The sequence below is a fragment of the Hibiscus syriacus genome, unplaced genomic scaffold (genome assembly GCF_006381635.1).
Source record: "Hibiscus syriacus cultivar Baekdansim isolate YM2019G1 unplaced genomic scaffold, ASM638163v2 tig00110387_pilon, whole genome shotgun sequence".
NCBI classification, from domain to species: domain Eukaryota; kingdom Viridiplantae; phylum Streptophyta; class Magnoliopsida; order Malvales; family Malvaceae; genus Hibiscus; species Hibiscus syriacus.
The window spans coordinates 7468670-7484124 of record NW_024062717.1 but is presented as its reverse complement, the minus strand read 5'-3'; the positions used below and the strand labels follow the sequence as shown (position 1 = coordinate 7484124).

At 33.8% G+C, this 15455-nt stretch overlaps 1 non-coding gene and 1 pseudogene across 1 annotated transcript; both read left to right on the top strand.

Moving 5' to 3' along the window:
• Positions 1–1456: 1456 nt before the first annotated feature.
• On the top strand, positions 1457–1611 carry LOC120122821. The gene has a single exon (XR_005516119.1). It is a non-coding gene; the product is annotated as a U4 spliceosomal RNA (small nuclear RNA).
• Positions 1612–1932: 321 nt separating this feature from the next.
• LOC120122553 lies at positions 1933–15278 on the top strand (annotated as a pseudogene).
• The last annotated feature ends 177 nt before the right edge of the window (positions 15279–15455 follow it).

Sequence of the window (15455 nt, the reverse complement as noted above, 5' to 3'; positions counted from 1 at the left end):
ATACTTATACATAAACATATCAACATGCAAAATAAATATACACAACTAATTAAAGAAAACAATCCTAAACATGGACTAAATTAAGAGAAACCTAAATGTGAGGACTAATTTAAGCTAAATATACCAACTTTAGAATGATGATTAAATTCACGTAAATGTAAAATTAAACATACAAAATTGGAATTAAACCAATGACTTAAATACAAAATGCGCATAAACTACAGGGTCTTATATGCAATTGATCCTATTCGGTTTAAGCTAAAATAATATGGAAAATAACATAAATGTCACTTGAACATTTAAAACAAAAAAAATTTAAACAAATGTGATTGAAATACAAAAATTAAAATATAACATACCAAACTATAAATTTATTAAACATGCATATTTTTTTGAAATGGACTTGATTTTGATCCAAATATACAAAACCCTAAAGAACACGCACATAAAATTCCAGAGTTAGTTCCATTGATTTATCAAAGATAACTTGGTGGGAGTTGAATATGTAGAGGTATTACTGAGCTTGCTTCTGCCTTTTGATTCGCTCAAGTGCACCCAGTAGTCCCTTCCCACCCTTGTCTTTGGCAGCAGAGGCATCGTGTTTACCATCAATGTCATTTCCATCTTCCCTCATACATGCCAAGTTTCTCATGGTTTGGAACAGCTTTAGTTGCTTGATCATAGACCTTCATAGCTCGCTTTGCTAGCCCAAAATCCTCCTCCAGCTTGATGCACTGAAATTTTGGAATGAAATTTACAGTTGGGGTATGCTAAATGCTACATTCAGAAATGCAACGGAAATTAATGTATCAATTTATGTACTTCGAACCGGAAGGCTACGTATAGTTCAGCTATCATTGCCGGGTTCAGTTTTGTCAAACTTGTTATTTGTTCTTGGGATCACATTCTTTTCTGGTGGGATTGTTAGAAAGGTGCAGGCTTTCAACAAGACAACGGTTGTTGTGAATTCAGAACTGCTGTTGATAGTAATGATGGGGCTGCTCTTCCCAGCATCCCTCCACAGCACAGACACTGAAGTGCATTCGGGACATCAGAGTTGGCTCTTTCGAGAGTTAGTAGATGTGGCCTGATTCTAGCTTATCTCGTCTCTATCTTTTTCCAGTTAAAGAATCTAAATGATACGGTGATTATCCATCATAGTTGTGTCATGATCTTTTGGAGGTTTTCGCAGTAGATTTGGACATTATGATGGTGGAGGTGGCTATGGGGGTTTGGTGGTGTTTTTTATTTGGTTATTCTGGTCGTTTTGGCATACTGAAGATAAAGGGGTTTTACTGCATCAGAAGGTGACGTTTCAATGGCATGCTCAAACAGTTCCGTTGCTCGTTCCAGTTTTGACTTCCCATATCTCTTTACAAACTTCGACAAATAAGTGACCCATATATCCCACATCGGTAGGTTTAAGGTGAGGATAATCCTTGACCCATATACCCCTATCTTTGTGCTTGGTTGGGGAAATGACGCAGCTCATAAGGTTCGAACCGAGGCGTGTTGATTGTTAGTTGAAAATTATTTTCAAACCCCCTCTTAGTTCTCAAGCTTGAATCGAGTTCTCAAAATTTTTTCGAGTTTAAGTCTTTTCGAGTTTAAGTATTGAGCTTTTGGTTTTTTTTTTAATTCAAGCTTTTTCGAGTTCGAGTCGAGTTTTAAAATTTTGTTTCGAGTTCGAGTCGAGCTTGATAATTTTTAGTTCGTGAGTTTTTGAGTCGAATCGAGCTTGCTTTTAAAGTTTTTGAGTTCGAGTCGAGTTCAACAATACTCGATCTCGACTCGGCTCGTTTACACCCCTAGGTAAAATTGGTCCAAAAAAACGATTTGGACATAAATGTATATAGTGACAAACGTTAAGGGTATTTGTTTACATTATGCATAAAAAAAAATTAACCCAGACAACTTACCCTTCCATCAACATATCTTGAAGGAGAATCAGAATATGTGTACCTACATGGCCTCCTTCTCTGGACGCGCGCCAAGACATAATGGTTGTGGAGGTGCCTAAGTTAGGGAAAGAAGCGACTACAAAGGCCATCAAAGAATGGGGTCAGCCGAAATCTAAGATTACCCATCTCGTTTTTCTGCATTACTTCTGGTGTAGACATGCCTGGTGCTGACTACCAATTCACCAAGCTGCTCGGACTTAAACCCTCCGTTAAGAGGTATATGATGTATCAGCAAGGATGTTTTGCTGGCGGGACCGTGCTCCGTCTCGCCAAGGACTTGGCTGAAAACAACAAGGGTGCTCGTGTTCTAGTGGTTTGTTCCGAGATCACGGTGTTGGTAAAATAGACTGCTACAAAACGAGGCATTAGCATTGACTGGAAAAATATATATTGAAATATATAATTAAAGAACCGATTAACCGTGTTGTGGTATTAACCACTGCCTTAGAAACGAATTCGCCCCGATGTGTGTAATCGCTACAGTAGGCGGACCGTCCCCCGAGGTTAACACGGTCGCTCCGAATTCCGTACACCCGAAACCAGAGTGGACTGCTGGTGGTATTGCACTTCTGATCGGAAAGCAAGGAGAGAACAATTCTAGAAAACACTTGGAGAGTGAATTCTAATTGTAGAGAGTGTGTTGTGAAGCTGAATTTAGCTCTCTATTTATAGGCTAGAAGTAAAGGTAAATCCGTCCAACAAGAAAATCAAATTAAATTTGATTTTAATTCTGAATTTAAACCCTTTTTGTAACTCCTCTTGATGAATCTAGCTCAAAAAAGAGTCCATGTTCATTGCATAAAAATTAAACAGTTATAACTCTTGAAATTAAATCATATAACTCCTGTAACTTCTGATATTAACAGCTTGTCTCTCCCATGAAAAAAGCTGAAAATCAGTCTAGATACATCTTAAATTATGATTTAATTTAGAAAAATAATTGTTTAATTTATTTAATTTCAGACATCTAATAATCAATTGTTATCATCTGAAATATTCGAACTTTAACAGTCTCAGTAGTCTATAAATATCAGATGAATCTTTTACATTTTTCATTTAATCTTTCAGAGAAAAATTCCTTACGAATTTTCTCTAAAAAGATAGTATCCGTGTGGACGTGTCAAAGACACGTATTACCACGCCTTGTTCTCTATCACTCAACAAGGGAATGGAGAATGTAAACCTTAAATATCATTCCCACTAGTATTTCCAACTCTATGGGGGATTGAGCATTACCAACATTCCCCCACTAATGCGAAAGAATTCTTCTGAAACTCGAAAACAAACTTTCCAGAAGAGCAATAGTGAGATTAGTTGCTTAAGCACTAGTGAACGTATATGGAACTAGTACATAGTGATAATGATCAATCATTCTCTTAGATAAGTGAAACTAGTCTGGAACTTTCTAAGATGGGGTAAACTCATAACACACAACTAACCCCTTCATCCACCTGAGTCCTCGATGTGTAAGATATATATATACAAAAGTATATATTTGGCCATCTTACCTTAGGATTCTAGTAAGTGTGCTAGAAAAATGGCCCAACATTTTTCATAGAATGCGGCTAACCCTTCTTACTTACATAGGTTATTTCATCAAGTTTATCTCGATATAAACCACCCTTAACAGGGATATGAAATAATTAAGAGCTTTTATAAAAGCTCAACCTCACAAAGAGTATGGTGACTTTCTTCAAGTTCATTATAAATGAACCACCCAAACTCTAGGCTAAGAAGTCATTAAGAATAAATATTCAACCTCATTTATTCGGTAAATTCAATAAGTCCTTCTCACTAGAACCATCCAAATACTTGGATTTGAATTTATTAAGAGTTTAACAAACTCAACGTTTATGTTGGTAAGTTCATTATTTACTTCTCACTTAGGAATACCCACTCAAATTGGGTTATGAACTTATTAAGAATAGATATTCATCCAAAATCGGTAAATTCATCAAGTCTTTCTCACTAAGACCATCCAAAGCCTGAGCTATGAATTTATTAAGAGCACTTAAGCTCATCTTGGGCATGCACATTATTCGTCATAGGGATAGGAAGTAGGAATGTGCACTATTAGTCTTTCCATGGTTTCGTTTGACCACATGGAACTTAGATAACTAAGTTGGGTATCCACCATGAATTCCTCAACCAATGGTCTTGAGACCCATCCCCCTCGACGAATCTAGGACCAGCTTCCGACTTAACCCTTTGGTAAGCGGATCTGCTAGGTTCCTTTCCGACTTCACATACTCTAAAGAGAGCACTCCATTCTTTATTAAGTGTCTAACTGATTCATGTCTTATGCGAATGTGTCTTTTCTTACCATTGTAAGTTTGGTTCTTAGCCACACATATCGCAGCTTGTAAATCACACAACAATGAAACTGGAGGAGTCGGTCTTCCCCACAACGGAATATCTGCTAACAAGCTTCTGAGCCACTCGACTTCTTGCCCAGCTAAGTCAAGAGCTATAAACTCTGACTCCTTGGTAGAACGAGTAATACAAGTCTACTTTGATGATTTCTACGAGATTGCTGCTCCACCCAAAGTAAAAACATACCCGCTCTAGAGCTTACCTCATCATTATCAGAAACCCAATTGGCATCCCAATATCCTTCCAGTACCGCAGGAAAGCCAACAAACTCAAGTTTCCAATCCAAAGTACCCTTAAGATAATTCAGTAAGCGTTTAAGAGCAATCCAATGTTCACCACTCGGATTATGAGTATATCTACTCAGTCTACTCACAGCATAAGCAATATCAGGCCGAGTATAGTTCATTAAGAACATTAAGCTTCCGATTAATTTAGCATATTCAGTTTGGGAAACGCTACTTCCTTTATTCTTAAAGAGATATATGCTAGGGTCACAAGAGTTCGAACAGAGATGACATCAAAACTGTCAAATTTCTTTAACACTTTCTCAAGATAGTGTGCTTGACTTAAAGAAAATCCCTTTTCCGTTTTGGTAATTTTGACTCATAAGATTACATTGACTTCTCCCAAATTCGTTATCTCAAATTTAGTGTACAAGAAACTTTTGTTTTGTTAATGGACTCAATGTTAGAACTGAAAATCAACATACAAAACTTATGATGATGCAATCAGTACCAAACATCCTCGAATACACACAAGCATCCGAACTATTCACAACAAAACTAAAACTAAGTATAGTTTTATGAAATTTCTTGTACCATTATTCCCATATAGATCTCCTCATCTAGATCTCCATTCAAAAATGCAGTCTTAACATCCATTTGATGTACTTGCAACTTATGAATAGAGGCTACTGTAAATAATGCACAGATCTTTGAGATGTTCATAACAGGGAAGTAAGAATCAAAATAGTCTAAAACAAACTTGTGAGTGAACCTTTGACAACTAGCCTTGCCTTGTACCACTGGATCAAACCATCTGGTCTCATTTTCTTCCGGAAGATTCATTTCCTACAGATTGGTTTAAATCTCTAGGCAAGTCAACTAATTCCCAAGTATGATTAGAAATTATCGATTCTAGTTCATCATTAAAAGCGCTTTTCTAGAAACTAGCATCGATAGATCTTATAGCTTTTTTAAGATCCTCATATAACATTTAAGCTATATGATCAGAAAGAGAGTAAATTATTTATCTCAGAAATAAAGGAAGTGATAAAATTTGGTCCAAATAGCCTTTTACTTCTTCTAGGCTCGAAATTAATTTCTTGAGAAGACCCAGCAGGAATACTAGAAGAAGTGGATAGAATATTTTCTATTTGAGTTTATGCATTTAATCTACATTTTAAGACACCCCCACATTTCTAACATTTTAGGATATTCATAAGTGTCTTGTAAAACGTGTAAACAAATACTCAATCATACTAGAGTAAAGTTTGTTATGAGTTTTAGCCATAAAACTATATTTTAACAAACTCAAGTTTTGTTTACACATAATTATATTCTCAAAGTTTTGAGAAGTTACAAATCATTAAGATTAAAATGCATAAACCATTATGAAATAGATAATCTATTTTCTTTCCTCTACTTAGGAAAATCACTTAAAGAGATTTAATAGCTACAACACACTCTTAGTAGCAATAGTGTCTATCATAATTTCATTCATGATATTCAACATATTAGTCTTAAAGAGATCATCATATATTTTATTTACTATGACTAAATTTGGTATTCCACTCAACCAAATTAATCTCTACTCTTTTAACTTCTGCACTAAGTTTTAAGAGTTTTTATCTTGTCACAGTATTTTATAAATTGGAATAGTGAGCATAGTAATGAACAATGCACCAGGTAGGTTTCTATGAAAGAGAGGTGGTGCACTAGGCACGCTTAAGTACCAAGTCTTCATAGAACCAATCCTAGACATGCACTTTCATACTCATCACACTATTTTCCAATAAATTATTTGTGAATTTCCTCTTTCTTTAAATAAGATCTCTTTAAAGAATTATGCTTGATACTTTTACTCACAATAGTATCTTATTAAGCATATATATTTTTGGGCTCACACTACCACCCTAGCCTTAGTAGTACTACCTTAGTCTTTTCTAGTGGTTTATGTCATTTCGTAGTATCCACTAAGTTTTAAAGACTATTTTAAAGGCAAATCTATACTAATTCATGCATCGTTATAAGCATAAATTAATAAGTAACAATAGTCTGACCTTGTAGTTAGAATCATAATTTCCAAATAGACTTGTTCATCCTCACCATGCATGCTACTTCAGCCTTTGCATTAGGACCCAAAATATATCATGACAATCACTTCATCTGAACCATCATCTCTTTTGAATCTTCTGAATTCAAGTGAAGATTACATATGGTTAGTCACAAAAATATTTTACTAGCAATAATAAAATAAAAATAATTTACTGATAGTAATAAGATCCATATCTTTAGGATTTTGGTTTCTTATCTTCAAGAGATTGTGGAAATCAAATCGAATTTAACAATTATTCGATTTTGGAGAATCTTCTCATTTCAGCTTTACCAGCTCCATATTTCTCCAAAAATTACATATTTCCTGTATCTTTACAACTTTCTCAAAGAAAATTATTAGTACGGTAAAAAATATTTATAATTATTTTCACCTTAGTTTTCAGGAACTAAGTTACCCCCCACATGGGAATACGTTATTTTATATTTCCACATGAAACAAATATCATACATGCATTATCTCTCATATCAAAATGTCAATGTTCATAACACTATAATCATGCCACCTCTTAACTATAGCATGAAAATTTCAAAATTGAATACATCAACATTTATATAGCTATTAACAAATATTTATATAGCTATTTAATAATACATTCAATTTGAAACGTTTCATATCACCATTGAAACCATTTGAATCACAAGAATCCATTGAACATTAATACCATAACCACAAGGTATTATTCTAATTAATATTATAAACCATTAAATTCCGGTTTAAACTATCATTCATTGTTCCTATACTTTAAACTCATAAAGCATCAAAAGAATCAAAACCTCATAGTTTTAAGAAAAATCATCTTTAATAATACGTTTAAAGTATAGTACGTTTTAAAGCATTTTAACCGATATGCTTTAAGAGAAATGACCATTAATAAAAAAAATATATATATATATATATATATTGGTCACTAACAGTAGTTTTCCAATTCATTAAAACTGCATATAAACACGCTAATTGCCCCCATGAAATGCATTTTCTCAGCTTTAATTCATACTTTATCGTTTAATAATGTAGCATCATCACCTTATCCAATTTAAGGTGCATAGCAATGTTTGAATAAGTATATAACCTCAACCCAATTAATTGGATAAAAATACGTTTCAATTCAAACTTAATTATAAAGTAATATCAAGATGTTACCAACCTTTAACGCATGGAAGTAACCTCTATCATGAATGTTGGCTGCTGCTATTAATAATTATAAATTAATCATGAAATTAAGGCATAACAAATTTCTAAACATTAGCGACCACCATATTTTTTTTTATCATGACGCTATCAAATTCCTTTTGATAGCAAGATTACCGAGGAAACAAAAATGAAGTGACTAACCGGAATCCATAGGCTCAATTTCCTTACTTTCAACATTTTTTGGTAATCTATGCCCAACGGATCTTATTGTTGGCATATTTAGCAGCAGTAAAGAATTCGTTTTTAAATTGTTGGTAAAATAGACTGCTGCAAAACGAGACATTAGCATTGACTGGAAAAAATATATATTGAAATATATAATTAAAGAACCGATTAATCGTGTCGTGGTATTAACCACTGCCTTAGAAACGAATTCGCCCCGATGTGTGTAATCGCTACAGTAGGCGGACCGTCCCCCGAGGTTAACACGGTCGCTCCGAATTCCGTACACCCGAAACCGGAGTGGACTGTTGGTGGTATTGCACTTCTGATCGGAAAGCACGAAGAGAACAATTCAAGAAAACACTTGGAGAGTGAATTCTAATTGTAGAGAGTGTGTTGAGAAGCTGAATTTAGCTCTCTATTTATAGGCTAGAAGTAAGGGTAAATCCGTCCAACAAGAAAATCAAATTAAATTTGATTTTAATTCTGAATTTAAACCCTTTTTGTAACTCCTCTTGATGAATCTAACTCAAAAAAGAGTCCATGTTCATTGCATAAAAATTAAACAGTTATAACTTCTGAAATTAAATCATATAACTCATGTAACTCCTGATATTAACAGCTTGTCTATCCCATGAACAAAGTTGAAAATCAGTCCAGATACATCTTAAATTATGTTTTAATTTAGAAAAATAATTGTTTAATTTATTTAATTTCAGACAACTAATAATCAATTATTATCATCTGAAATTTTCGAACTTTAACAATCTCAGTAGCCTATAAATATCAGATGAATCTTTCACATTTTTCATTTAATCTTTCAGAGAAAAATTCCTTACGATTTTTTCTAAAAAGATAATATCAGTGTGGACGTGTCAAAAACACGTATTACCACGTCTTGTTCTCTGTCACTCAACAAGGGAATAGAGAATGTAAACCTTAAATATTATTTCTATTAGTATTTCCAACTCTATGGGGGATTGAGCATTACCAACACACATCTGTTACTTTCCATGGACCCTCTGAAGCTCACTTGGATTCCCTAGTGGGTCAAGCACTTTTCGGTGATGGCGCTGCAGGCCTGCAGCTATCATCGTAGGTTCCGACCCTGACTCCAAAATCGAACGGCCATTTTTCTAGCTCGTATCAGCTGCTCAGACGATCTTGCCCGACTCAGATGGAGCCATTGACGGACACTTTCGTGAAGTGGGTCTCACTTTCCATTTGTTGAAGGATGTACTGGGTTTGATCTCGAAGAATATAGAGAAAAGCTTGGTAGAAGCCTTCTCCCCAATTGGCATTAGAGATTGGAACTCAATCTTTTGGATCGCTCACCCTGGTGGCCCTGCCATACTCGACCAAGTGGAAGCCAAACTGGGTCTTAAAGAAGAGAAACTAAGGGCGACCCGCCATGTTCTGAGTGAGTTTGGCAACTTGTCGAGTGCATGTGTGTTGTTTATCTTGGATGAGATGGCAAAGAAATCGGTGGAGGAAGGGAAGGCATCACCGGTGAAGGATTAGAATGGGGCGTCCTTTTCGGATTCGGACCAGGTCTCACTGTGGAAACTATTGTTCTACAATAGTATCCCCAATCAGGCAACTGATCACTAACCGATCAATGGCTCAATTGTTGAATTAGAAAAGGTTAATAAATGAGAAAAAAAGTGAGTTATTGTTTGGTGTTGAGGAGAAATCAAAAGACAGAGTCACAAAGCAATACATGAAAGCTTTGATATGGTGTTTACCTATTTTATCTGTAAAACATATATGTAAGAATGATACTGTTGTCATTAAATAAAAGAGGTGGTTTACGTTTTCCTGTAAATGAATTATATTTATTTAATTATTTTGAATTATGACCAAATTGATAAAATGTATAAATTTTAGGGACTAAATTTGTTATCATACCATGCCACGTTACCATTTTACTTAAGTTAATGGTCAAACTTAACAACCAAGGATCAAAATAGAAAAAAAAATGTAACATTAGGCTGGGATGAACATTTGATCTAGTCGAGTTAAGTTAAAAAAATTAAACTATTCAAGTTGACTAATCATATTTCATGACTTAAATTTTAATTAATATTTTTCAAATCGAGTTAAATTGTTTGAGTTTCTATACGAATTTAATTATAATTTTTTTATAATATTATGATATGAATGTATTTCAATTTATTGATTTTCTCTAACCATATAAGATATATATTTCTTCATATTTTTCATATTATAATATTTTTTAATAAATCAAATATAATTTAGAATTATAAACTATATTTATAATTTTATTTTTTAGAAAAAAAATATTTTCAGAAAAAAATTATTGATGAGAGTATAAGGATAAAATACAACATACAGTAAACAAATATAAGATATGAATTAATTAAATTTAAAATTATATTAAAATCCCAAATTCACAATTAAACATACATCTAACAAATCTATAAATTTTCTAAAATATTATTTTTTATAAATATTTTGTCGCTTAATTTACATTATCTTTAAATTTTAGAATTCAAATTCATTACCTCAACGTTTTTTCCTTTATGTTGCATATATGCCCATTTTGAAGACATTTTGCATATTTTTGCATCGTTTTTTAGCTATTTTTATAACAGATCTCATCCCTTGAATTAATCAAGCAGAACCGTGAAGAACAAAATTGAAGCATGGATGTCTAAGTTAGGTAATCTTAATATATGGTTAAGGAAAGATGTTATTAGAAACATTATTTTTTAATATTTCCGATAAAGCGCTACTTAAAATATTATTTTTTTCTATCGAAAATGTTAATATTGGACGCTACCTAAAATGTTTAACATTTCCGGTAAAACATTACTTAAAACCTTATTTTTTCTACCAGAAATGTTAATATTAGATTCTACCGGAAATCAGTTAGCGAAAATAGTATTTTCGCTAAAAAATAATATTTTAAATATGACTTTACAAAAAAATATTAAAAATAATAATAATATTTTCGATAAGATTTTTTTTCAACCGTATATTAAGACTGTCGTATAATAAAACTACAATTAATCATATGTTCTGACACAACTTGAATCGTGGATAAGGACGATAGTTGTATCAAACTTTTATTCCATTATTTTTTTAAAAAACTAAATAATAATGTGAACAATCAAATAAAATAGGTTCTATTTAAATATTCTGTCTAAATATGTATTTCATTGTTTTTGTCTTAAAATAGAGAGTTAATTAGACTTCATAAATTAGGGATATTGAAATATAATGTATAATTTGATACAAAAAAAATTAATTTTAAAATATGATTTTACGATTTTTTGCAACCTATAATATACTTTTACTATATTTTATATATATTTAAGTATCCGTACATAATAAACAATTAAATATCTTAATTTTTATTGGATTGCAACTTTAACGAGCGAGCAGGTTACTCGTTTATTGGGCTAAAGACTATCTAAGACCTATTTTTATTAAATATTTGGATAATTTAAAATTAAAATTTACCTAATTCGTATTCAATCCGGTAAATGATTTTTTTTGGATATCTTATTTAAATTATACAAAAATAAAAAAAACAGATCCAACGATGAATTTTTGGATCGGATCAACGAATCAAATTAGTTGAATCAATTTTTTTACACACTCTTGATTAGGGATGGGCATGAGACCCGAACCCGACCTGATCGGGTTGGATTTTTTAACAAAAAATTCGGGTTCGGATCGGGTAAAGGTTTAGGGTGAAAATACCCGACCCGACACGAAAAATATATAATTTTATCTTAAATATTTAAGAATAATTACAATAATACCCCTCTATATATTATTTTTTAATTAAGTTATTATTTTTATTAAATAAAAATAATTTTTTTATTATTTTGGGTTGGGTCAGGTTTTTAAGTTATATATAGGGTCGGGTTCGGGTAAGACGAAAACTTATTTTAATTGGTTCGGGTCTCGAGTGGAGGACTCATTGTTCTCGAATCGGGTTGGGTGGACCAAAAATCCGACCCAACCCGACCGATGCCTACCCCTACTCCTAATTTGCGTACTTTTAATAAAAAAAATTTACACACTCCTGATTTGCGTACTTTTAATAATATTTCAAATAATAAGGTATTTTTCAATATACAGCCCATCTTTTTTAGCTTCAAATATTTGAATGAATTTTACAATTTACAATTATTTAATTATTTTTAATAGTTATGATGAATAACACGAGTGAATATAAATTAGATTTTTGTTAATGAAAATAAATAGGTTGCGTCAGTCGTTAATAGGCCTGTAAATGAACTGAACGTTCAGCGAACCGTTCATGAACCGTGCGGCGGAAAGTTCGTTTATGTGCGTTTATTTAATAAATGAACGAACATGAACAAGATTTTGTGTTCGTTTAATTAAATGAACGAACATGAACATAGGTCTCGCTCGTTCATTTACGTTCGTGAACGTTCGGTTATGTTCGTTCGGTTATGTTCGTTTATGTTCGTTCGGTTATGTTCATTTATGTTCATTCATTTATGTTTAACCCAATCTTCTTAAATCAATTTTGGTGACCAATTTGTAAGTATCTTAAAAATATTAATTAATATGATATTCTGATGGCCAATTCCATAATTAACCCAATTTTATTTGGAAAATCCAATAATATTAACACAGTTTAGTTCTTTTTGAACGATCCATAAGCTGCATACCCAGCACCGTCAACATCTACTGCGCCGGAACCCTATGTGACTGCACCACCAGCTGGTTATCCGATGAGCAAAGAGGAGTCCCAGAAACCGGTTGCTTTCGAAACCAAGTCCAAAGGTGATGGATTCTGGACGGGATGTTAAGTATTAAGCACCATTTCTTCTACTCAAATAATCTTCTTTTCTTTCATATATAATGGAGTATTCGAATTTACAAGTAAATAGTGATCAACCAGCAACTCAAGTCAGCTTACTTTGAACTCAAGAATCCAATAATGGTAAGGCCTTATTACATAGGTTGAGAAGTTCTTTAACGCGTTTCATCAAACAAATTTTGTGCACCATCCGGATATGAAAGTTTAGCCAGCCGAGAAAGAATGGTTTTTGATGTATGAGTTGGTGTGAACAATAAACCAACATACTTCTCTCATCTCCCAATTTTCAACTTCTACATAGCACAAAGCTAAGGACATGTTTGTTTGATCCCCATGGATTAAGGTCGGCAATCACATGAAACACAATCTGTGTTCATCTCGACTGTTGTTGAAGGAGATAAGAAGAAAGAAAGTGGAGGAACGTTATGCAATCCGACATCAGTAGCAAACAAGCAGCTCGGGGTTGGTAACTTATATAAAAGAAGATGGGGGAGAATAGGTTTAAGCATCTTTGCGCTTGGGGCAATGTCGAGCTCGGAATCGAGCTTGAATCGAGCTCGGAATCGAGCTTGAATCGAGCTCGGAATCGAGCTTGAATCAAGATCTTAAATTTTTTTTGAGTTCGAGTCGAGTTTCAATATTATATTTCGAGTTCGAGTTGAGCTTGATAATTTTAAGCTCTAGAGTTTTCGAGTCGAGTCGAGCTGACTTTGAAAGTTTTCGAGTTCGAGTCGAGCTCAGCAATACTCGAGCTCGACTCGGCTCGTTTATACCCCTAGGTAGGGTCTCCAACGTTTATGTTCGTTTATGTTCGTGTTCATTATGTTCGTGTTCGTTTATGTTCGTTATTTATTAAATGAACGAACATGAACAAATTATATTCCTTAATAAACGAACATGAACAAAAAATATTTTGTTCGTTTATGTTCGTGTTCGTTTATGTTCATTTATTTATTAAATGAACGAACATGAACATACCTCCGTTCGTGTGCGTTCGGTTCGTTTACAGGCCTAGTCGTTAATGATTATTATTATTTTATTGAAATGAAAACTGTAGTTAGTGCAAGGATGGTCGTTTTTTGGTAGAGAAAAGATCCTTTCAGAAAGTATAACAATTTTTAGTTCACATTATATGAGTACGTAATATAAACTGAACTAAATCTGCTTATGCGTGTTTATTTCTTCATAACATATTATTTACTAATTATAATAAACTATTATTTACCAATTATATTGTTTAATTCTTCATAACATATTTCACGATTAGCTTAAAAGATTTTGTATATATTTTAATTATTCATTATCTTTTAACATTTAAAAGAAAATCCACCGACAAACTAGGGCTTACGCAGATGTTTAATTTAAGCATGAATGGTTTTGGTCTGTTTTGATCAGCACCTTCTATCTTGGTATAAGCCAAATATTTTTGATGCGTTACCGGTAAATGTACGTTTTGGATATTATAATGTTGTCTATTTCTTCTTCTTTTTTTTGACAAAATAATGTTGTATACTTCTTGATTAAAGATAAACCTACACAGATATTAGAGTAAGGTTAAAATAACTCACGTGGATTAATGATTGGATCTAAAACGTTAACCTGACAACGCTCTCTTGAACTTGTCTAAATTCTCTAGTGAGGAATCTGTTGACCACCTGGGAGAAGAATATGTCAAAAACGTTAACCGTGCTCCATCTCGCCAAGGACTTGGCTGAAAACAACAAGGGTGCTCGTGTTCTCGTGGTCTGTTCCGAGATCACGGCTGTCACTTTCCGTGGACTCTCTGATCCTCACTTGGATTCCCTAGTGGGCCAAACGCTTTTCGGTGATGGAGAAGTGGCTATCGTCGTTGCTTCCGACCCTGACACCAAAATCAAATGGCTATTGTTCCAGCTTGTATCAGCAGTTCAGACGATCTTGCCGGACTCAGATGGAGCCATCGACGGACACTTGCGTGAGGCGGGTCTCATTTTCCATTTGTTGAAAGATGTATTTGGCTTGATATCGAAGAATATAGAGAAAAGCTTGGTAGAAGCCTTCTCTCCAATTGGCATTAAGGATTGAACTCAATATTTTGGATCGCTCACCCTGGTGGCCCTGCGATACTGAATGAGGTGGAAGCCAAATTGGGTCTTAAAGAAGAGAAACTAAAGGCGACACGGCATGTGCTGAGTGAGTTCGGCAACATGTCGAGTGCATGTGTGTTGTTTATCTTGGATGAGATGAGAAAGAAATCGGTGGAGGAAGGGAAGGGCAGTACCGGTGAAGGATTGGAATGGGGCGTCCTTTTCGGATTCGGACCAAGTCTCTCCGTGGAAACTGTTGTGCTACATAGTGTCCCCGCTCAGGCAACTGATCACTAACCGATGTCTCGCTCAATTGTTGAATTAAAAAAGTTTATAAATGAGGGGGGGGGGGAGTGAGAGTTATTGTTTGGTGTTGGGGAGAAATCAAAAGACAAAGCAAAGCATGAAAGCTTTGATATATGGTGTTTACTACCCATTTTAATTAGGAAGGCATACAAGTAAGAATGATGTATGATCATCTATCCCACCTTAATCACTGCTATTATTAAACCAAGAGGAGGTTTACGTTTTCCTGGAAAT